Source organism: Coptis chinensis, chromosome 4 (assembly GCF_015680905.1).
Source record: "Coptis chinensis isolate HL-2020 chromosome 4, ASM1568090v1, whole genome shotgun sequence".
In the NCBI taxonomy this organism is placed as follows: domain Eukaryota; kingdom Viridiplantae; phylum Streptophyta; class Magnoliopsida; order Ranunculales; family Ranunculaceae; genus Coptis; species Coptis chinensis.
Genome location: NC_141459.1, coordinates 75144874 through 75170927, shown reverse-complemented (window position 1 = coordinate 75170927; position 26054 = coordinate 75144874). Strand labels below are relative to the sequence as shown.

The window sequence follows — 26054 nt, the reverse complement described above, 5'->3', positions numbered from 1 at the left end:
CTAATCTCGCGGACGAGTCCGTGGTTTAGGTAGAATTAAGCTATCTTATCTAGTTTGGCTTTATCTACTTGATGCCATCACTAGATACAATATGACCTAATACTATGCCCTTTTTGACCATGAAATGACACTTTTCCCAATTTAAAAGCGAGGCTCTTTTCTTCACACCGTGTCAAGACCTTAGGCAGGTTAGACAAGCATTACGTAAAGGAGTCTCCATAGATAGAAAAATCATCCATGAACACTTCCATAAAGCTCTACCATGTCACTAAAAATATGAAGCATACATCATTTGGAAGGTACCGGGGGCATTACAAAGGCCAAAGGCATTCGTTTATAGGCATATGTTCGAAGGGACATGTGAAGGTTATCTTTTCTTGGTCATCAATATCAATAATAATCTGAAAATAGCGGAGTAGCCATCGAGAAAACAATAAAAGGCATGACCCAGCTAGGCGTTCTAGCATCGATCTATAAATGGTAAGGAAAGTGATCCTTTCGTGTCATAGCATTTAAGCGTCTGTAATCAATATAGATTCTCCATTTCATAGGACCTTGAGTGACAACATAGTCACCCTTCCTGTTACGTACCATGGTAACTCCCGATTTCTTAGGAACTACATGAATGGGACTTACCCATTCGCTATCGGAGATTGGGTATATAATACCCGCATCGAGTAATCGCAAGACTTCTTCCCTAACCACCTCTTTCATGGCAGGGTTCAAGCGGCGAGGTTAGCGAGAAGTCTTGGCGTTATCCTCAAATGGATACGATGAGTGCAAACATTAGGGTCAATTCCCTTAATATCGGCTAGGGACCAACCAATGCGCGAGACCGATGTTCCTAATCACCCTTATTAAACATGTCTCTTCATCCTTAGTTATTGAGAGAAGATATAATTATCGGGTGACTACCATCGGATCAAGTTGAATATATTTTAACTCGGGGAAGAGGTTTAAGCTTCGGTGCGGACGGAATGTCCATTGATGTTTCATAAGTGTCCTTATCTTGCGTAATGAAGACTTGCTTAGGTAGCAAGTCTTTAGTAATCGATATATGGAGCAACCGCGGGTCTACAATTGGTGTGGACTCGGGGATGGTGTTGACTTCCTCTAAGTAGGAGTCATTTACAAAATCGAGAAGGTCAAAAAGAAAGGAATTTGTACATATTGTTTTCAGGAAGCGTGTTGTTAAAATAATCTTGAGCTAAACTCGATCATGCTAACCTCCCCATCTGGACGAATCGGTAAGCTGTTTCATCATTTTAAAACATTTACCTCGACGGGAGATGGCCAAAAGATAAGGACATCTTTCTATCGCGACAATTTATAAAGCGCATTGGCAGTTGCCAAGAAGGGGCGTCCTAAAATGATCGGTCTGAGAGTCATTAGCGACCGTATCGAGGATAACAAAATCAGCGGGATAGTAGAAATCCACGAACCTTAACAAGCACGTTTTCCACTACACCTTTAGGATACTTAATTGACTGTCCGCTAATTGCAGCGTTATTTTTTGTAGGTTGCATTTCTGTAGAACCTATTTGTTTATACAAGTAATCACGGGGAGTAAGTTAACACTCGCCCCAGTCTAATAAAGGCGATTCGTCGTGTGGGAATCTCCTAAGGTGCATTTTCTGATGGGGCGACCGGGGTCCTTGTACTTAACAATTCCATTATTTTTCGGATAAAGTTGGGAAGCGTTCGGTTAAAAAGGTCTTTAGGTATATTGGTCTTCGCCTAGTAGTGCACAACTCTTTAAGAAACTTAAGCGTGGTTAGGTAGCTTTTTAATAGCTTCGAGAAAAGGAAGGTTTATCGTTAGATTCTTGAAAAGCGTTCCTAATCTCCTCAAAGTTTGTATCCCGGGTTAGCATGGCTAATTTTTGAGGAGCAGTGGTTTAAGCTCTATATTTAGTGTATGGCTAGACTTGAAGTGTAACCTTGGCTTTTCGTTTCTTAGGTTGTGGTTTAACTGGGACCTCTACGATTGGTAGGTTCTTGGTTTCTATTTCGGTTATCTAGTTCGATATCCGGTGTAGGGAGTACTGATGGGGTAACTATAGGCATAGTTACTTTGTTATCAACCACTCTTCCAGAGCGGAGAGTGGTGATGGCATTTAGGTCACCTACGATTGTAGTTTCCGTACTAGAATTACCGTTTACCTCAAAGGCTGTGTTTGCTGTTTTAGGGTTTGGTATTGCTTGTCCTGGAAACACGCCTTTTGGTTGGGCTTTCGCTTGGGCTAACTGTTGTATGCCCTGATTTATGGATTGTAAAATCTGTTGGTTTGATTGAGTCATTGTCTGGAAAAGTTGTTGGGTAACTTGTATAAAGGCATCGATACGATCCGGTTGTGTAGGTGTAGTAGTCAATTGGGTGGTGTTTGGAACTATCTCGTTGATTATTTATGGGTGGGTTGTGATAGTTATTATTATTAACCGGAACGATACCTCTATTGGTATTATAATTATTATAATTATTCTGACCTTGTGCTTGACCTTGCCGTGGTTGCGCTTGGTTGGTATAATTATTATAATTCCCTTGACCTTGTCCTTGTCCTTGCTTAGGTGGAGCTTGGTTATAATTGTTTGCTTGCCTAACGTTTTGATTATTGTACCCTGGAGGTGTTGTTGATTATTTCTCCAACTGAAGTTGGGATGTTGTCTCCAAGGGGCGTTAGGAATAGGATAGTTATTAATAGAGTAAACATTATCTTGTTCTGGTGGTTGTTGTTCATAAGCTAGAGGACAATAATCGTCGTGGTGCTCTGGACTCAAACGAAATTACATGGGTTGGAGTTTACATTCATGACGGGGATAGGCTTTTGTTGAGCGAAATAGCCTCTACTTTTTAGTTAGAGATTCGATTAGATTTTTAAGTCTGGATCGGTTTTCTTCTCAAACATACCCGTGGCCTTTCTTGTTGAAGAAGAACTAGGCTGGCGGGGGATATCATCACTACCCCCAATTATTATTCCGTTTAGTTTGGTCTTCTAAAAATTTGTAAGCCTCAGAGGCTCCTTTACTTAGGAAACTACCCCATTCATTATGTCAAGGACTTCTTTATGGTGGTGTAGAAGACCTTTGAAAAGGCACGAACTAACGTGTCTTTAGCTAAGTTATGATGTGGACACTCTATAAGGAGATCGGTGAAACGATTCCATGCCTCGAGAAAATGATTCATGAAGATTCGCCGGAAAAATGAATCTTTGAAAGCATCTCATCCGTCTTTAGGGGTGGGTAAAATGTTCCATAAACAGTGAACAAGTTTAGCCCACGAAGTCCACACAATTAGGCTTGGGAAGTTAACCAAGGCGCCGCCTTATCGACTAGGGTGAAAGGGAATACCCTCGGTTTAATTTGCTCCTTTCAACCGTAGGATGGTGGAATGTAAATAAGGACTTGTTCAATCCCTACGTGTAATGTGCTGATAAGGTTTTTCATGGTCTAACCCATGAAAAGCGGGTAACAAATTAAATATGTTTGGGGATTCGAAAATCCCCAATTAATGCCTGCTAGAGCGATGCACGATTTAGGGCTATCTTTCAAGGCTTTGTAAAAGTCGGGAGAGAGGAGTCTCTCTTTCTTGACCATTATGTCGGTATGGTGTGTGTGATAGTAGTTAGAGGTGTAGGTGGGTTGTGTACTAGATAGACTTGTTTGTTGCCGTGTAATTACGCGTTTGTTGTTTTGTTCGACCCGGACCTTAATCTCATGCAAGACTAAGTTGAGCTTAACTAAACATGCAACACTCCAAACAATTACGATATACTAGTAGAAAACCTCTAACTGGAAATGCAAGGTATGGAAGAAAGGAATACCGATAGCGTCCTTGCCCGGCTTATGAATAGCGTCTTGTAATGCAGCGTGTTCAGTGTATATAAGAGATTAGAACACTGAAAAATATGAAAGATCAAAGTTTGAATCAAAACTGTGGAAATCCGGAAATTTTAACACTGGGCGGTCGCGCTCCGAGTAATTTTCAGTTTACAGTGTTTTTAGGGCGGGTCGCGCTCCAAATGGGGCGGGTCGCGCTTAGTGGGAAGTCGAGTTCCAGTGTTTGAGCTGGTCGCTTTGGTAAGCTGGGTTTAGGGGGTAAACAAAATTCCAAGAACTTAGCTGGTCGCTCTCTCCTTGAAGCTGGGCCGCACGGTATTTTCGCCCGAATTTGTCACGCTTGAAATGGGGAACCACAGTATGAAACAAACAAGGGTGGGTGGGTTTAATGGGACTTAAAAATGACTACTTCTACTATGAAAACAATGCTAAAGTGTAACTAAGATGGCAGCGGCGTAAGTAATATTTAGGTAAACAATGCTAATGACCAATAGCAGTTAGGTTAGGTAGATAGCTTAGAATAGAAAGTAGCCATTAGAATAGCTTCTAGATCTAGATTTAATTGTTTTATTTAATTAGTTTCAAATCCTTGTTTAGATAAAACCCTTGAATCTTGTTCTTCATTTCATTAGACAAATAAATAGTTATTATTATTCAATTTCATTTTTGTCATTTACAATTTATTAGATCTAATTTCAATTCTTGTTATCATTCAATTCTTAGTTATTAATTAGATTCCATTATTGTTTCATTAAGTAAATTTCAATGCTTTATATTATGTTTAGTTTAAATTTAAATGGAAATGATTGCGGAATGATTCAAGGCTAAACCTCCATTAGAGGGGGTTGAGAAACCTTGATGAAAGCTTGATTCAATCTCGGAGATTGTCGTAGTTTCCTTTCCACTCTAGAGCGTTTAGTTCACCATGAGAATGGGTTTAATCGTTCACATGCTAATTATTAATTGGTAGAAATGCCATGTGTAGTTAGGGATTAGGAAGAACCGATTGTTTCGCTAGCAGTTCAATTCGGATTACTTAACACTTCGTCGCTAGTGGATTAAGTTGAGTTGAGTGGAATCAATCGCCCTCTAACTCCTTAACATCGAATCAACGTAGCATTCCCTTAGTATTCGATAACCGACTAGTGCATTTCGTGGGTAGTTGCATCGTAGTCTAGTCCCTTTTCAGTAAAGCTCTCATTGACTTTTAAGTAGAGTATTGAGACTAGAAAACAAGCATACGGAAGGACTAAGAGTGGAACGAATCACTCTACTCCACTATATCTCATAGGATTGAGAGTAGAAAATATCTTTGATAAATAAGCAACAAAAGATAGTTGTTAGTTTACTTACGTTGTGAATTCATCACTCATTTCGTAGGTAGACTAATCATTTTTACATTATCAAAATGATGAACTATTCATGTAAATTATGTAAACTAATCATGTAAACTATTTATCATTTTATCATTTCGTAGGTAAACTATTCATTTTGTTTCCTCAAGTTTTAGCATTGGTCTAGCATTAATATTTAGGATTCTATTGTTTTTACGGTTATCAAATGGCGCCGCTGCCATCTTAATCTCGTTCATTACAAGAATTCAATTGCTTGAATCCAGGGGCAATCCCCATTCTCTACCCACCCATTTTTTAATTTTTCATTCTTATTTCTTGAATTTTCGAACATTTTCAATCGTTTTCAGGCATAGGGGGCTGCGGATTCACAGAGAAAAACACTGCGGTGAAGGTATTTCTAAATTTTCGAAAATTCTGAAAATATTCATACATAATATTTAATGTGTTGTTGATTTACTAGAATATTTTCAGATTTTTCAGAGTTGGTTTTACCTTGTAAAACAAATACGATCTTTACAGTACTGCATTTCAGTTTTCACAACCGTATGTTCTTGAAAAACAGACAAGTAAGGTTACTTAAGGAGTTCTAAAAATTCTATAATTTTTACAGGAGTATCTATCCTAATCCAGGAGTTTGTAGTAAAAATTTGATGAGTTTTTGATTTGTTTTGACCTCCTAAATAGTAGAGTGTTTCCAGTGTGTTTCTGCAGTGTTGCAAACACTTAATATCTGGAACACCATCCAATAAGGAGAGGTTGTAGAACTCCAATTGCTCTAAACTTTTTACAGGAACAACTAGAATCTCTCATGAGTCTCTAGTAAAAATTTGGAAATTTTTGGATTTGTTTTGATGGGTTAACCATTCGGTTGTTTGTATTGTGTCCGAAAACCGTTATGCAAACTTTGAAGGGCTGTAGAGGGACTTTCACAACTCCGATCGACCTGAAATTTTACAGGCTACTTGATAGACGTCTTAGTAAATTACTGTAAAAATTTCAGATTTTTTGGAGTACGATAAAAGGCCTAAAACTTGAAAACCCTGGAGCGCGACCCGCGCCCAAACCGAGCGCGACCCGCGCCCAAAACATGGACATTCGACAAAAAAGAGGGCACTGCGCCCAACTCGCGCCCACTGCGCGCCCTCAAGGGAAAATTCAGTGTAAACAGCCCAATTTTCATAGGTAAATGCCAATTTTTATTCCTTCAAGTTATTCAGTGTTTCTAACTTGTTAAATACAATCGAAATCGGCGTGATACAAGACGCTATTCAAACGCCGTAGCAAGGAGGCATTCGGTACTCCTTCTTCCACTCCTCGCCTCTTCGAGGAGGAGTTTTAATTCTAGTATAATCAGGCTTGTTTTTCGAGAAATAAATATAACACGCCTATCTAGAATTTCACACACTACACCCCGTGATCAATGGCTAAAGAACAAGAGACTCTCTCTCGATTTTTATAAAGCCCTAAACGATGGCCCTAAGTGCATCGTCTTGCAGACCTAGTGGGGATTTTCGAATCCCCCTAATATATTTAACTTGTTACCGGTTTTTCATGGTTTAGACCACGAGAAGCCTTACCAGCACATCGTGGGATAGACCAAGTTCTCACTACATTCCATCATCCTGGCAGAAGTCCGGATCAAGTTAAACTTGGGTGTTTCCTTTCACCCTAGCCGACAAGGCGGCCTCTTGGTTAACTGCCCAAACGCCAAACTCTGTGGAATCATGGGCTCAACTTGTTCAATTGTTCATGGAATAATTTTACCCACCACTAAAGACAGATGAAATGCTTCAAAAGATTCATTTCTTCCGCCGGAAATCCTCATGAATCCTTTTCGAGGTTCGAATCGTTTCACCGATCTTCTCATTGAATGCCCACATCATAATCTTCAAAAAAGACACGCTTTGTTTGTGCCTTCTTCAAGGGCTTTTACATCATCATAAGGAGGTTCTAGATATCATGACTGGGGGTAGTTTTCTTAGTAAAGGAGCCTTAGAGGCTTATACATTCTTAGAAGATCAATCTAAGAGAACAACAATCGGGAGGAAACGATTCCTCCCGGCTCCTCTCCTTCTTCTCTTGAGGTTAAACATGATCCCGAAGCTTAAAACTCTTATCGATGCCCTCACTAAAAGGTAGATGCCATCTCTGCTCAACAACAACCCACTCCAGCCATGAACATTAACTCTACTTCGTTGTAATGTCTCATTTGTAGTCTTGAGCATTCCGACTTCTATTGTCCTCTTTGTCTATGCACAAACACCACCACAACCATCACACTTCAACCAGCTTAACTCAACATCAAGGACAAGGGAACTTAGGTGACCAGAATAGAGGTTTAGTACCCATAACCCGTAACTATCAACATCAAGACATGAACGCCAACAAGCTTTAATTCCAATACAACCATCTACGACAAAGTAGTAGTGACCTTGTTTGAGAAACAAAATCAAATTATGCAACAAAACTCCAACTTAATGAAAGATCAAAGATGATCAAAACTCTAATATGATGAAACAAACAATGCAAATGATGCAGTCTTTTTGTGCCAAAAGGTTATTGACATGTCTTCTAACCAAAATAATAACCAAACCGGCGTGTTTCCAAGTCAAGCAATGCCTAATCCTAAGTCAACAAACACCGCCTTTGAAATAAAAGTATTCAGTGTAATGGTAATATAAACCAAGGGGACCTACAGTACCACTACCCTTCGCTCGAGGCAGTAGTTGATAACCAAGTGACTATGCCTAAAGATTACCCACAAACTAAAAATGATACCATACCACATACTATAATAGAAACTCAAGACCCTATTTGTAGTAGAAGTACCGCTTAAACCACAACCAAAAGTGGAAAACATTACAAGATCCAATAATAGAAAGTGAAGACTTACACTGTAGAGGTTCCAATATGGATACCTAGATGGAAAACGGATAGAGATAAAGCAAAGCCTAATAATACTTTTATCCCTTCTAAAAATAGCGATAAAGCACCATATCCCCAAAGACTAGTTGGTTTAAAATGACTAGAATTTTGATGAGATTAGGGAAGTGTTTAAAAATTTGACTATAAACCTACTTTTCTAGAAGCTATAAAAAGTCTACCGACACGCTTAAGTTTCTAAAAGAGTTGTGCACCAAGAAGAGGAAAACCAACATACCCCACCTAAGATTCTTAATCGAACAATATCCCCTTTATCCGAACATAACGGAATTGTTAAGTACAAGGACCTCTGGTCGCCCCATCAGATAATGCACCTTAGGTGATACCTTCATAACAACCGCTTTATTAGACCGGGGGCTTAGTGTTAACTTACTCCCTTTTTATTTATATAAACAATTAGGTCTAACAAAATTTCAACCAACCAAAATGACTTTGCGGTTAGCCGATCGTTCTATTAAGTATCCCAAGGGTGTAGTTGAAAATATTCTCGTTAAAGTTCAGGATTTTTACTATCCGACCCGACTTTGTTATTCTTGACACTGAAGTTGCTCATGATTCCATTCCCATCATCTTAGTATGCCCTTTCTTGGCAACCGCCAATGCCCAAATCAATTGTCGGGATGGCTCAATGACTCTTTCTTTTGGAAATCTTTCGTAGAAGTTAACATGTTTAGACAAAAACAGGGGACAACTAGGTTTGCCCTGTAGAAGGGGAAGTGAAGTCCATTGAGAGTTTTGTACCTCACATTAGTCGCGGTGACACTTTAGTCCCCACACTAGTAGATACCCCTCTTATGGAAGAAGACAAGGATCACAATTTCTACTCCCTAGGCGTAGATAACATCGAGGAAGATTTCCTTCGACTCCTTGAGTTCTCTCCCTATTGACATCCATTCATCTCTTGGACGCCATGACGGAAGAAGAATTTTTCGCCCCTATCCCAGTTGATTCTTCTTACCCACCTATTGAGGAATGTCTTGCATATCTCAAAGCCTCGATGATATAGACCTAAGAACACTAGTTGAACACCATTCACCCACCTCACATCCTCATGTCACTCATTCACCTTCCATCACTTAATGTTCTTCGCCCTCTACCTTTTCAAAGAACCATTGAGTTTGTACTTGACCTTGGTGTTTCTCCTATGCTTCATAACTATCTAAAACCAATTGGTGAAGAAGTAACACCGAGGACAAGCCACCTGACAATTTTCCATTTTTTCCATTTTTCCCTTCTCAAAATTATCCACATCCCACGTATCTTCCACAACCATCAATTTTCTCATGTTCATTTACTTGGCATCCCCTTTGTAGGAGGACAAAGAAGAAACTGTATGCTCGATTAGGTTTTAGATCTATAAGGCTTTACTCTCATTCCACTAAGCTACATCATAGGAAATCTTGGTGCTTAATTACGTTTGATGGTGCATTCCATGTTAATTATTTGTGGAAAGACCCACAACTTTTTTAGATTATTGATATATGGGAAACCGCATGTAAATACATATATATCACTTTTAAGTCTAGGGAATCGACTTTAAAAGATACGTTTTAAAACAAATTTTTACAAACCTGTTTTCAAAAATTTGTTTGGGGTGGGTGTTTGGTTTTTCCATGCTTGATCACTAAACTTCCTATTCTTACCCCCACCTCGCCTCTTTGTAAAAAAAAAAAAAAAAAAAACGTTTTCCACTCCAAGTTTTACCTTCTTTTGCTCTAAACTCCGGTTTCAGCTATTCAGGCGCCGTACCAGGCTCTTCACATTTTGGAAAATTTATTGAGCGCGACCGCCCTCATATCGGAAATAGCCACACCGCCCTCATCATCCATGGACCCTAGAGCGTGCCGGCGCTCAAGCCGACTTCGGCTCAAGGCCAAACACTGGAATTTAAATACACGAGCGACTTCGGCGCCTAGTTGGAAGGCGGCGCCCGACTTCCGTCAACCAGGAAAAATTCCAGTTTTTTCAGCGGGTTGTTCCGGTTCATTCGCAGCTGTTCTAGAGAGCGTAGTTCGAGATGACATCTCCCTATAATAATATCGGAACAGTCTTTCAAAGATTTGTTTCAAAGCACTACTTATGGTGCTTGGTTTCGCGAGGTGATCATACACGTAAAAAGTCGGGAACCGCTTATGGTTCTTGCTAGCATTTGTTCTTGGACTTGCCATGCCCGCTGAAATACAAGACCCATGATGCTATTGGTAGATAATATGCATGTCTACACTTATGACTTTTGCATGAGGCTTATGGGTCCCGCATTTTCCGTGTAGAGGACCAAAGCGGACATATAACGTAGCCTCTTGGTAGCTTGTCCCTTAATGTGATACGGTAATGTTCTTTATCATGCTAAACATATTAGGGGAGTGGCATTTTTTCTTCCGAATGATGCCACTTGGCGATGTTTTCCTTGCTTTAGCCCGCGGACGTATGTGCCATGACCTTCTAGAACTTTGATGTCTAGTTTAGCACGAGCCCATAGCATGAGGCATAAGTATCTTCTTATGCCTATATTAGTTTGCCGTGATTAGACTATGTTTCTTCCCTATTTTTTGTGCCCGCTTCACGGATTTGGGTTGGGGTCGACATTGTGAGATCCACCAATTCTATTATTCGATCTTTTTACGTGCAATGACTTGGCAAGGTGGTGGAGGATACAACCTCATCAGGTTGCACCTTACACCCCATCCCACCAAGTGGCGCTTAACAGGTTGGATCCGTAGATGATAAATGGCGGCAAGCTTGGCAAATTATAATGGCATGGCAGATGTGAAGGAACCTCACTTCTTTATAGAAGAGGAGGATGGCGATGCTTATTTGGAGTGGAGGTAAGTTTTAGTTTCGTTAGTAATCCGCTATGTCCCAAGCAATTTAATTGTTAACCCCATAATGGGGGAACTCTTATAGAGTCGTTAGTTTTTTTTTATTTCCTATATTAGTATATTCTAACCTTGTTTTGCAGATGTTCGAATTTCACGCGATTTCCATGGTATTTTTCTACCCTCTTTATTTAAATGCTTTGAGGACAAAACATTCTTCTTGTTTGGGGGGCATAGAGAAACACGCGGTAATTAAGGCATCTGTTAGGATATAGATATGTATAATATGCATTTGTTTCAAGTTAAAAAATTTCAAAAATATAAATAAATAAGTTTATGCTATACACTTAGGAATATTGGTATTGTTTTCTTTCTCTATGCTTTAACAATCTAGAAGTCTCAAGCTTTTGCAGAATAATTGTTAGAAACTTAGATTAATATGTAGGTAATAATTTTGCATCTATCTATAAATATATTACATGAGTATCTATGATTGTTAGTAGTAAGTTTCGAAATCTAGGCTAGAGTACTTATTCTACAAATCTTGCGGAGAATATAGCCTAAAGCCTTATATGAAGCTGAAACATTTGAGAAATGACACAAGGGAGAAGTAAATCCGGATAGAGAAATCACACGTCCACTTGCTTGATCACTATGCCATATCCTAGCGAGAATTTAGGCCCTCTTTGGATCGATATAGCCAAAATTCAAACCTATGAATTATTTTCCACTAGTTAAGCCCCTCACGAGCCTTTCTTTAGCCTTCCATAAACCACAATTCCTTTACCTGTTACAAAACAAAAAAAACAAAAAAAAAAGAATAAATCAACCTACCTATTTTAGAATAAGTCCGAGAATAGAATGAGGAAGAAAGAAAAAGAGAAAACCATTGTAAATAAAAAATTAGTTAGTTGCTTCAGAAATAAATAAAAAAAAAAAGTTTCCATCCAAAGAAAAAAAAAAATAGAAATAAATCAAAACTCCAAAAAATAGAATAAAAGGGAGTCAAAAGCCAAAGAAAAGAAAAAGTAAAATATGGCTAAGGATGGAAACAAAGTGTAGAAGCAAAAGTAAATAACAAGGTTTCTCTAGTTACATAATATGAAAGACTCTATTATCTCGGACTTGTCCTTTTGAATATCCATTTCCTTCCTTCTTAAACCATCTCCTAATCCCCCGCGAACACCTAATAACAAAGACCTCTAGCTCAATTAGGGAATAGGTTAGTGTGATCGTGAAAGTGGCAGATGTGTTTGATCGACCCCGCTTCCTTGTTGTCATTGAGATTGTAAGGTAAAGTGTGCCCACCGCACACCTCGAGCAGCGGTAAACTTGAGTGGAAAAATCGAAAGTGGTTTTTGTCTTGACATTTATGTGAGGACCTACTTAAGGACGCTATTCCGAGTTTTCAGAAACGGACCCGCTATTACATTTCATAGTATTACTCATTGTTATATGTTTATTTTAGATGATTGATTATTATGCATATATTAGCTTAGGGTTTTTGACGGGTTATTCTTATGTATTTGCTAGTGAGATGTATAGATAGTTGAGACATGAACGAGAAAACAATAGTTTTATTTCTTAGTCGTTGTAGTATAGAGGAAGTTTGTGAGTACCTTCACCGAAAACTCTCACGCAGGTTATAACTTCGTCCACAGGGAATTCCTAGTGGTTTAAGCGCCTTGTTGCATATGGTCAATGCAATCGCACTCAATAAACGAGAGTAGATAGAACTCCATTTTTGGTCACTTATTCTAATTTCTCATCTTTGCTTGAGGACAAGCAAAATGTTGTTTGGGGTGGTTTGATAAGAGCCCAAAACTGTAGTTTTAACCCCTTAACAATCATACTTTTAGACCAATTATGTGAGTAATAATTCAAGAGTTAATAATCGATTCACGTGTTTTTATGTATTTCGGGCTTCAAAGTCTATTATGTGAGAAATATGCCACTTTTAGCGAGATAAAGGAGCAAAGGTCGGTTGCTAAGGAGTTCTATGAATAAAGGCCAAGATTCAAGGAGACAAAGCCTTTGTAAAGCCCGGTCAAAAGCTGAAAAGTCAACATGGGCGTAAATAGTGCAAGTCGGCCAGAACTTCCAAGGCCATTATCTTTGGACTCAGATCTCGAATTGGGAGTAGCTTATGTCAAAACGACCTGGCTCGAAAAAAGAGCTTTCCAATGGTCCAAGCCTTGAGCCAATCAGAGGAGCAAAAGTGGACGAAAAGTCTATTGAAGCCAACTGCAGCTGAAGAGGCCTTTTGGACTAAAAGAATTGGGTTTTGGGCGATTCTCCGCCCAAAACATGGCTCCAAGCCCATGCACGAATTTTGGATCTGGAAGTATAAAACAAAAGCTTAACTCTTTGTTAATGGCAATTAGGTTAGGTAGCAAAAGGAGTTAGGTTAAGCCAATGTTAATGGAGTTTAGGGTTAGAAAAGTTAGATCTAGATTAGTTAATTACTTAGTTTTCATTCCATTAATTAGTTTCATTCTTTGTTTTAGCTTAGTTATTATCATTCATTAGATAAATAAAATAGTTGTTATTCATTCAATCATATCTTGTTCTTATTGTTCTATTAGATAAATAAAGTTAATTAGTTCTCCATAATCTAGTTTTCGATTCTATTGTTTTACGGTTATCAAAATTGCCACTGCCATCTTAATCTCGTTCATTACAAGAATTCAATTGCTTGAATCCAGGGCAATCCCCATTCTCTACCCACCCACCCTTTTAATTTTTCATTCCCATTTCTTGAATTTTCGAACCTGCTCACTGTTTCAGGCATAGGCTGGTGGATTCACATGAGAAAAACACTGCGGTGAAGGTATTTCTAATTTTTCGAAAATTCTGAAAATATTCATACATATTTAATGTGTTGTTGATTTACTAGAATATTTTCAGATTTTTCAGAGTTGGTTTACCTTGTAAAACAAATACGATCTTTTACAGTACTGCATTTCAGTTTTCACACCGTATGTTCTTGAAAACAGACAAGTAAGGTTACTTAAGGAGTTCTAAAAATTTATAATTTTTACAGGAGTATCTATCCTAATCCAGGAGTTTGTAGTAAAAATTTGATGAGTTTTTGATTTGTTTTGACCTCCTAAATAGTAGAGTGTTTCCAGTGTGTTTCTGCAGTGTTGCAAACACTTAATATCTGGAACACCATCCAATAAGGAGAGGTTGTAGAACCCAATTGCTCTAAACTTTTACAGGAACAACTAGAATCTCTCATGAGTCTCTAGTAAAAAAATTTGGAAATTTTGGATTTGTTTTGATGGGTTAACCATTCGGTTGTTTGTATTGTGTCCGAAAACCGTTATGCAAACTTTGAAGGGCTGTAGAGGGACTTTCACAACCCGATCGACCTGGAAATTTTACAGGCTACTTTGATAGACGTCTTAGTAAATTACTGTAAAAATTTTCAGATTTTTGGAGTACGATAAAAGGCCTAAAACTTGAAAACCCTGGAGCGCGACCTGCGCTTCAAAAACCGAGCGCGACCAAGGCCCAAAACACGGACATTCGACAAAACGTAGGGCACTCGCGCCCAACTCGCGCCCACTCGCGCCCTCAAGGGAAAATTCAGTGTAAACAGCCCAATTTTCATAGGTAAATGCCAATTTTATTCCTTCGGGTTATTCAGTGTTTCTAACTTGTTAAATACATCGAATCGTGATACAAGACGCTTATTCAAACGCTGCAGCAGCGAGGCATTCGGTACTCCTTCTTCCACTCCTCGCCTCTTTCTCGTCAGAGGAGTTTTAATTTAGTATAATCAGGCTTGTTTTTCGAGAAATAAATATAACACGCCTATCTAGAATTTCACACACTACACCTGATCAATGGCAAAGAACAAGAGACTCCCTCTCTCTCGATTTTTATAAAGCCCTAAACGATGGCCCTAAGTCGCGCATCGCTCTGTAGACCTAGTGGGGATTTTCAAATCCCTAATATATTTAACTTGTTACCGGGTTTTTCATGGTTTAGACCACGAGAAGCCTTACCAAAGCATTACGCGAGATAGACCAAGTTCTCACTACATTCCATCATCCTAGCTGAAGTCCGTGATCAAGTTAAACTTGGTGTTTCCTTTTCACCCTAGTCGGACAAGGCGCTCTTGGTTAACGCCCAAACGTTTCAAACTCGTGGAATCATGGGCTCAACTTGTTCAATTGTTCATGGAATAATTTTACCCACCACTAAAGACAGATGAAATGCTTCAAAAGATTCATTTCTTCCCGTAATCCCTCATGAATCCTTTTCAGAGGCCCCGAATCGCTTCACCGATCTTCCTCATGAATGCCCACATCATAATCTTGCGAAAAGACACGCTTGTTTGTGCCTTCTTCAAGGGGCTTTTACATCATCATAGGAGGTTCTAGATATCATGACTGGGGTAGTTTTCTTAGTAAAGGAGCCTTGGGAGTTTATACATTCTTAGAAGATCAATCTAAGCAATAACAACAATGGGGAGGAAACGCATTCCTCGGCTCCTCCTCCTCCTATTTCTCGAGGTTAAACATGATCCCGAAGCTTAAAACTCTTATCGATGCCCCTCACTAAAAGGTAGATGCCATCTCGTTGCTCAACAACAACCCACTCTACCATGAACATTAACTCTACTTCCAGTTGTAATGTTTGTTGAAGTCTTGAGCATTCGACTTCTATTGTCCTCTTGTCTATGCACAAACACCACCACAACCACCACACTTCAACCGGTTAACTCAACATCAAGGACAAGGGAACTTAGGTGACTGTAATAGAGGTTTAGTACCCATAACCCTTAACTATCAACATCAAGACATGAACGCCAACAAGCTTTAATTCCAATACAACCATCTACAGACAAAGTAGTAGTGACCTTGTTGGAGAAACAAAATCAAATTATGCAACAAAACTCCAACTTAATGAAAGATCAAAGATGATCAAAACTCTAATATGATGAAACAAACAATGCAAATGATGCAGTCTTTTGTGCCAAAAGGTTATTGACATGTCTTCTAACCAAAATAATAACCAAACCGGTGTTTTCCAAGTCAAGCAATGCCTAATCCTAAGTCAACAAACACCGCCTTGGAAATAAAAGTATTCCAGTAATGGTAATATAAACCAAGGGGACCATTGTGGGCCACTACCCTTCGCTCGTGGCAGTAGAAGTTGATAACCAAAGTGACTATGCCTAAAGATTACCCACAAACTAAAAATGATACCATACCACATACCATAATAGAAACCCAAGACCCTACAATCAGAGAAGTACCGGTTAAACCACAACCAAAAAGGGAAAACATTACAAGATCCAATAATAGAAAGTGAAGACCTTACACCGTAGAGAGGTTCCAATACGGATACCTAGATGGAAAACGGATAGAGATAAAGCAAAGCCTAATAATACTTTTTATCCCTTCTGTTAAAAAATAGCGATAAAGCTAACCATATCCCCAAAGACTAGTCAGGTTTAAAAATGACTAGAATTTTGATGAGATTAGTGGAAGTGTTTAAAAATTTGACTATAAACCTACTTTTTCTAGAAGCTATAAAAGTCTACATCACCCGACACGCTAAGTTTCTAAAAGAGTTGGCACCAAGAAGAGGAAAACCAACATACCCCACGGCAAGATTCTTAATCGAACAATATCCCTTTATCCAACATAACGGAATTGTTAAGTACAAGACACCCCGGGTCGCCCTATCGCATAATGCACCTTTTAGGTGATACCTTCATAACAACCGCTTTATTAGACTGGGGCTTAAGGTTAACTTACTCCCTTTTTATTTATATAAACAATTAGGTCTAACAAAATTTCAACCAACCAAAATGACTTTGCAGTTAGCCGCATCGCTCTATTAAGTATCCCAAGGGTGTAGTTGAAAATATTCTCGTTAAAGTTCGGATTTTACTATCCAAATTGACTTTTGTTATTCTCGACACGTGGTTGCTCATGATTCCATTCCCATCATCTTAGGGCGCCCTTTCTTGGCAACCGCCAATGCCCAAATCAATTGTCGGATGGCTCAATGACTCTTTCTTTTTGGAAATCTTTCAGAAGTTAACATGTTTAGACAAAAACAGGGACAACTAGGTTTGCCTCTGTAGAAGGGGAAGTGAAGTCCATCGGAGAGTTTTGTATTCTCACATTAGTGCGGGCGGTCGACACTTTAGTCCCCACACTAGTAGATACCCCTCTTATGGAAGAAGACAAGGATCACAATTTCTACTCCCTAGACGTAGATAACATCGAGGAAGATTTCCTTCGACTCCTTGAGTTCTCTCCTATCGACATCCATTCATCTCTTTGACGCCACGACTAATAAGAAGAATTTTAGCCCTCTATCCCAGTTGATTGATTTCTTACCCACCTATCGAGGAATGTCTTGCATATCTCAAAGCCTCTCGATGATATAGACCTAAGAACACTAGTTGAACACCATTCACCCACCTCACATCCTCATGTCACTCATTCACCTTCCATCACTTAATGTTCTTCGCCTCTCTACCCTTTCAAAGAACCATTGAGTTTGTAATTTGACCTTGGTGTTTCTCCTATGCTTCATAACTATCTAAAACCAATTGGTGAAGAAGTAACACCCAAGGACAAACACCGACAATTTTCCATTTTTCCATTTTTCCCTTCTCAAAATTATCCACATCCTAACGATCTTCCACAACCATCAATTTTCTCATGTTCATTTACTTGGCATCCCTTTGTAGGAGGACAAAGAAGAAACCAGATGCTCGATTAGGTTTTAGATCTATAAGGCTTTACTCTCATTCCACTAAGCTACATCATAGGAAATCTTGGTGCTTAATTCCGGTTTGATGGTGCATTCCATGTTAATTATTTGTGGAAAGACCCACAACTTTTAGATTATTGATATATGGGAAACCGCATGTAAATACATATATATCACTTTAAGTCTAGGGAATCGATTTTAAAAGACCTGATCGTTTTAAAACAAATTTTACAAACCCTGTTTTCAAAATTTGTTTGGGGTGGGTGTTTGGTTTTTCCATGCTTGATCACTAAACTTCCTATTCTTACCCCCACCTCGCCCTTAAAAAAAAAAAAAAAAAACGTTTTCCACTCCAAGTTTTACCTTCTTTTTGCTCTAAACTCCGTTTTCAAATTTATTGAGCGCCGCTACTCTTCACATTTTGGAAAATTTATTCAGAATGACGACCTCATCTCATAAAGCACCGGCCTCATCTATCGACCTAGAGCGTTCGCTTTAAGCCGAAGGCGACTCTCGCCAAACACTGGAATTTAAATACAGAGCGACTTTCGCCCTAGTTTAGCTGGGCCACGCCTCGACTTCCGCCAACCAGAAAAATTCCAGTTTTCCGCTGGTTGTTCCCGGTTCATTCGCGAGCTGTTCTAGAGCGTGAGAGTTCGAGATGACATCTCCTATAATAATATCGAACAGTCTTTCAAAGATTTGTTTCAAAGCACTACTTATGGTGCTTGGTTTCAAGGAGGTGATCATACACGTAGGCCGGGAACCGCTTTTATGGTTCTTGCTAGCATTTGTTCTTGACTTGCCATGCCCGGCTGAAATACAAGACCCATGATGCTATTGGGTAGATAATATGCATGTCTACACTTATGACTTTTGCATGAGGCTTATGGGTCCGCATTTTCCAGGCGGTAGAGGACCGCGGACATATAACGTAGCCCTTGGTAGCTTGTCCCTTAATGTGATACGGTAATGTTCTTTATCATGCTAAACATATTAGGGAGTGGCATTTTTCTTCGCTAATGATGCCACTTTGGCGATGTTTTCCTTTGCTTTAGCCGAGGGACGATGCCATGACCTTCCTAGAACTTTGATGTCTAGTTTAGCACGAGCCCATAGCATGAGGCATAAGTATCTTCTTATGCCTATATTAGTTTGTCCGATTAGACTATGTTTCTTCCCTATTTTTGTGCCCGCTTCACGGACTGGGTTGGGGTCGACATTGTGAGATCCACCAATTCTATTATTCGATCTTTTCAGGTAACGACTTGGCAAGGGTGGAGGATACAACCTCATCAAAGTTGCACCTTACACCCCATCCCACCAAGTGGCGCTTTAATGTGTTAGGATCCGTAGATGATAAATGGCATGCAAGCTTGGCAAATTATAATGGCATGGCAGATGTGAAGGAACCCCACTTCTTTATAGAAGAGGAGGATGACGAAAGTAAACGCCGGAGTGGAGGTAAGTTTTTTAGTTTCAGCTAGTGGTCCGCTATGTCCCAAGCAATTTAATTCTCTGTTAACCCCATAATGGGGGAACTCTTATAGAGTCATGCTAGTTTTTTATTTCCTATATTAGTATATTCTAACCTTTGTTTTGCAGATGTTCCGAATTTCACGATTTCCATGGTATTTTTCTACCCTCTTTATTTAAATGCTTTGAGGACAAAACATTCTTCTTGTTTGGGGGCATAGAAACACGGTAATTAAGGCATCCTGTTAGGATATAGATATGTATAATATGCATTTGTTTTCAAGTTAAAAATTTCAAAATATAAATAAATAAGTTTATGCTATACACTTAGAATATTGGTATTGTTTTCTTTCTATGCTCTTAACAATCTAGAAGTCTCATGTAGCTTTTGCATCGTAATAATTGTTAGAAACTTAGATTAATATGTAGGTAATAATTTTTGCATCTATCTATAAATATATTACATGAGTATCTATGATTGTTAGTAGTAAGTTTCAAATCTAGGCTAGAGTACTTATTCTACAAATCCCGGAGAATATAGCCTAAAGCCTTATATGAAATAAACATTTGAGAAATGACACAAGGGAGAAGTAAAATCCGGATAGAGAAATCACACGCCCACTTGCTTGATCACTATGCCATATCCTAAGTTTTAGAATTTAGGCCCTCTTTGGATCGATATAGCCAAAAAATTCAAACCTATGAATTATTTTCCACTAGTCGCCTCGAGCCTTTCTTTAGCCTTCCATAAACCACAATTCCTTTACCCTCGTTACAAAACAAAAACAAAAAAAAAAAAAAAAAAAGAATAAATCAACCTACCTATTTTAGAATAAGTCCGAGAATAGAATGAGGAAGAAAGAAAAAGAGAAAACCTGCGGTAAATAAAAATTAGTTAGTTGCTTCGTGAAATAAAGAAAAAAAAGTTTCCATCCAAAGAAAAAAAAAAAAAAAAATAGAAATAAATCAAAACTCAAAAAATAGAATAAAAGGGAGTCAAAAGCCAAAGAAAAGAAAAAGTAAAATATGGCTAAGGATGGAAACAAAGTGTAGAAGCAAAAGTAAATAACAAGGTTTCTCTAGTTACATAATATGAAGACTCTATTATCTCAGACTTGTCCTTTTGAATATCCATTTCCTTCCTTCTTAAACCATCTCCTAATCCCCGCAACACCTAATAAAGACCTCTAGCTCAATTAGGAATAGGTTAGTGTGATCGTAAGTGGCAGATGTGTTTGATCGACCCCGGCTTCCTTGTTGTCATTGAGATTGTAAGGTAAAGTGTGCCCACTGCACACTGGAGCAGCGAAACTTGAGTGGAAAAATCAGAGTGGTTTTTGTCTTGACATTTATGTGAGGACCTACTTAAGGACGCTATTCCGAGTTTTCAGAAACGGACCTGCTATTACATTTCATAGTATTACTCATTGTTATATGTTTATTTTAGATGATTGATTATTATGCATATATTAGCTTAGTGGTTCGATCGGGTTATTCTTATGTATTTGCTAGTGAGATGTATAGATAGTTGAGACATGAACGAGAAAACAATAGTTTTATTTCTTAGTCGTTGTAGTATAGAGGAAGTTTGTGAGTACCTTCACTGGAAAACTCTCACCTAGGAGGTTATAACTTCGTCCACTAGGGAATTCCTAGTGGTTTAAGGCCTTGTTGCATATGGTCAATGCAATCGCACTCAGCGAAACGAGAGTAGATAGAACTCCATTTTTGGTCACTTATTCTAATTTCTCATCTTTGCTTGAGGACAAGCAAAATGCTGTTTGGGGGTGGTTTGATAAGAGCCCAAAACTGTAGTTTTAACCCCTTAACAATCATACTTTTAGACCAATTATGTGAGTAATAATTAAGAGTTAATACTGATTACGTGTTTTTATGTATTTCAGGCTTCAAAGTCTATTATGTGCAGAAATATGCCACTTTAGCGAGATAAAGGAGCAAAGGTCGGTTGCTAAGGAGTTCTATGAATAAAGGCCAAGATTCAAGGAGACAAAGCCTTTGTAAAGCCCGGTCAAAAGCTGAAAAGTCAACATGGGCAGAAATAGTGCACAAGTCAGCAGAACTTCCGAAGGCCGTATCTTTGGACTCAGATCTCGGAATTGGGAGTAGCTTATGTCAAAACGACCGGCTCGAAAAGAGCTTTCCAATGGTCTAAGCCTTGAGCCAATCAGAGGAGCAAAAGTGGACGAAAAGTCTATTGAAGCCAACTGCAGCTGAAGAGGCCTTTTTGGACTAAAAGAATTGGGTTTTGGGCCTGATTCTCTGGCCCAAAACATGGCTCCAAGCCCATGCACGAATTTTGGATCTGGAAGTATAAAAACAAAAGCTTAACTCTTTGTTAATGGCAATTAGGTTAGGTAGCAAAAGGAGTTAGGTTAGGAAGCTAATGTTAATGGAGTTTAGGGTTAGAAAAAGTTAGATCTAGATTAGTTAATTACTTAGTTTTCATTCCATTAATTAGTTTCATTCTTTGTTTTAGCTTAGTTATTTAAATCATTGAATATCATTCATTAGATAAATAAAATAGTTGTTATTCATTCAATCATATCTTGTTCTTATTGTTCTATTAGATAAATAAAGTTAATTAGTTCTCCATAATCTAGTTTCATTTTCATTTATTTATTAGCTTAAATCCTTAGATTTATTTATTTGTTATTATTAGTTTAATTCAATTATTGCATGAGTAGTTTCAAATTGAGTTTAAACAAATAAAGTTCAAATCTTTATATTATGTCTTGTTTAGATTCAATTGTTGGGAATGGTAGGAATAGAAAATTCACATCAAATCATTACTCTCACCATTGTTCCTTTTGGGTTTGATTAGTTGAATTTGTTTAAGTCTTGAGGTTTAAGAGTGGAACGAATCCTGACTCTCTGATATTACTTCATTATTGAGAGTAGGAATATTGATATAAACACGTATTTACGTAATTTGATTATTTGTGTTTACGCATAGATAGTTAGAATACGTAAAATCACTTTTATCATATAATGCCTCTTTCTCTTCCTCGGTCAGTTCCAATTTTACTTTAATATTGCAATTAGGAACATTTTCTAGCTTGAAAGTTTTTGGTACTTCATCCGCTAGTCATTCCATCGACCACTTTGCAATCCGTGGGAAGCAAGTCTCGCGGACTGGCTCACAAAGTTTCACATGCTCATACAAAAAGTACTGCACATAACATGTGAATTTGTATTAGCAACATTTTCATAGAATTCTTTTTCCAACATATTACATATGACATCTGCATTGGATATGTAAATTTCTATTTTCATATATATTTTCATACACCTGACATATGTAAATATATTTTCATATTTTCATACACCTAATTACAACTAGTAATGTGGTCGGTCATCCTTAACTAACTCTCTAATTACTCGACTAACATGAATTCTGTCAAAAATAATATTATGCTAAAAAGTAAAACTAGATCTCCACCAAAAACATTGATTGACTGATCAACTTTTGCTTTTGTTTGAAAGGATGTACAATCTACAATCAATCAATGATAAATTTATAACTGGCGCTGTACAAACTAGATTTTCAGGAATACAGACCTAGTTAGGTGACAAAATTTTCAGATTTGGACTGTACAGAGTCCTTCCCGTAAGCACCATGTGCAAATTACAACACTTCTTGCAATGACAGGTCTACGTACTTTATATACACCATGCAGTCTAACATAACTTGAGCAGTTCAAGGGCCTTCCCAATAGTAATATAGAGAGTATACTAAAATCCAACACTGACCTCAGGACTGCTATTTCATTAAGAAGCCGAAATATAGGACTAGTCTATAGTGAGTACTAAGGGCCACCAATGGGGCTGGATACGGGATTTTATCTACAAATTTGAAAGACCAATCCAAAAAACATCCCTCTAAGGTTGTGATATAGACTATGAAAATATAACTATGCATATGTGAAAACAAAATTACATACGAAAACAGACAATATAATGTTATTATATTACCAACATATGACATATGACATCTGACATATGCATATGCAAATGTCACTACAACAAAAGGGGTCTTTTGCAGCGCACCATTTTGCAACGCCAAAAAATTGTTGTTAAAGGTCACCTATTGCAACGCCATATGGGGCTGCTAAAGGTTTGTTGTGCTATTAGCTTAACTGTACATAAATTTATTTATTGTGACACCTCTTGCGTGGCAAATAGTTATAATTTTTTTTTTCAAAAAACAGAAAATGCAATTTTTATAGAGGGCTTTATCATTTACCACGCCATTGTTGCTGTTAAAGTTAACTCAATCATTTGTGACGCCACTTTCGTTGTAAAAACCTTTTGTAAATGTCCATGTCTTATTGGATGTAGTATGTGTTGCAGCTAGAGAAGCGTTGCTATTGGACTTTTTATGGGCGGGAGTTAATTTCTTCTAAAGGTTTTTTTATGGGCGGGCCTATTTTTATTGTTGGCGCTCCAACAAAAAACCAAAAAATAAAAAAGTAAAATCCAAAACCTAAATTGGGTTTATTTTTCTCATCTTTTTCTCTTGCTGCCGCCCACCATATTGAAAACCCAGTTAACAGAGATAGTAAAAGAGCCTTTTGAATTTTGTTGGTGTTCATAGTACGTTGTACTCTCTGTCAATAATAGGTTGTGAAGAAACTCGTGCTAAACCCTAGAAGAAACTTCACCACCCAGTTGAGAAGAAAGTTTTTTAGTTTATTTCTTGATTCACAATGAGGAACTCGAAAAAAAGGGAAAACGAGAAAATAAAGAATAACAAAACTGGCCGATTTAAGAATCTCCAATACAAGATTCCACCTTGGAGACAAAAAAGACGAAAAAAAAAGAAGAAAACAAACACAAGAAAAGCCTCAAGAAGAGAAAGCACAACAAGAAGATACACCAACCGAAGCCGCCAACTTAAAAAGAAAGCTTAAAATTGATGATCCCGAAGATGACGCCATCAAGAAAAAGAAGAGTGGAGAGGATGACGTGGAAATAGGAGGAGGGAAGGAAGTGTTTGTGTCTGGGAATGATGTGAAGGAAGTGAAGTATAATGGCTTTGAGCTCGTTCGATGAAGTTTAAACTTCCCGAGGAAGTATTAGAGTGTTGTAAGGGGTTTAATAAGCCTTCTCCAATTCAGTCTCATGCTTGGCCTTTTCTTTTAGATGGTCGTGATTTTATTGGGATTGCTGCCACTGGCTCTGGCAAAACGTTGGCGTTTGGGGTTCCAGCTCTTATGCATATAAGACGAACGGGAAGAAAGAAGAGACTGAATCCTCTCTGCCTTGTCCTCTCACCGACTAGGAACTAGCTCAGCAAATTGCGTGATGTCCTCTCCGTGAAGCCGGGAAATCCCGCGGGCGTGAGCTCATTTTGCGTGTATGGAGGAACTTCCAAAGGACCTCAAATTTCATCTCTGAAGGCTGGCGTTGATATTGTTATCGGAACCCCTGGCCGTTTGAAAGATCTGATTGAGATGGGGTTTTGCTGCTTAAAGGAGGTATCATATGTGGTTCTAGATGAAGCGGATCGAATGCTTGACATGGGATTTGAACCAGAAGTCCGTTCTATATTGAGCCAGACGTCCTCTATCCGTCAGATGGTAATGTTCAGTGCAACATGGCCTCCTTCTGTCCATCAGTTAGCTCAAGAGTTCATGGACCCAAATCCTGTTAAGGTTGTTGTGGGCTCTGAGGATTTGTCTGCTAACCATGATGTCATGCAGATAGTAGAGGTCTTGGATGATAGATCTCGCGATGCACGTTTGGTCACTTTGCTTGAAAAATACCACAAGTCGCAAAAGAATAGAGTATTAGTATTTGTCTTGTACAAGAAGGAAGCAGCTCGTGTTGAAAATATGCTCCAAAAGAGGGGTTGGAAGGCTGTTTCTGTACATGGAGACAAAGCTCAACGGGATCGTACCAATGCACTCTCACTATTCAAGGATGGGATTTGCCCTTTAATGGTTGCTACTGATGTAGCTGCTCGGGGATTGGATATTCCTGATGTGGAAGTGGTTATCAACTACAGTTTCCCTCTTACTTACGTAAGATTACGGCACTGGGATAGGGAGGACCGGTCGAGCCGGTAAGAAAGGTGTTGCACACACCTTCTTCATGCAAGAAAACAAGGGCCTTGCTGGGGAGCTGGTGAATGTGCTCAGAGAAGCCGGACAGCTTGTGCCTACTGATCTTATGAAATTTGGTACTCATGTGAAGAAAAAGGAATCCAAGCTGTATGGAGCCCACTTCAAAGAAATATCTGCAGATGCTCCCAAGTCGAAAAAGATCACCTTCAACGACTCTGATGGTGAAGATTAGGTGTCTGCAATCTCTATAATCTCTCATTCTTTTCTGTAATGGACAAATCAGTGGCATGCCATAAAAGTTGGCTTACCTTGGGTGTAAACACTTCATATCGTCTTACTGCGGAACATTAACCTCATATCTGAGCTCCAGTGGCTGTGTTTAAGAGGCACAAGTGGAATGCTACACTAGAAGATGCTTACTGAGCTAGAATTTTTGTGTAATCTGAAGAATTTTTTTGACATTCTTATTGTAATAGTTTGGTGAGCACAGTCAGTTTTTTTTTAAAAAAAAAAAATAATAGGTTGTGAAGGTGGCCTCGTTATCCAGAAGCGCCATGAGCACCGTGCAAAAGGCGGGCGGTTGAGCATAAGGATCGAAAGAAAACCCAAAAGAAAAACCATCGAATAAAGATTCAATTGCATATATTTCTTAGCTACCTACACTTTCACTTCAATTGGACTAAGTGCCAATCAACCGCCAAGCTTCGAAGTTTTGGTTGCTACTACTTTTCGGGTTAATTGGTTTTAGTTTTGGATTCTTTTTGGGTTAATTTTTCTGGTTGGTTCTTTTAATTTATT

General features: G+C 38.5%; 1 pseudogene; it reads left to right on the top strand.

The window, feature by feature from the left end:
- The window catches only part of LOC147504815 (DEAD-box ATP-dependent RNA helicase 5 pseudogene), a 31210-nt pseudogene extending 5464 nt beyond the window's left edge, over nt 1-25746 (top strand).
- The last annotated feature ends 308 nt before the right edge of the window (nt 25747-26054 follow it).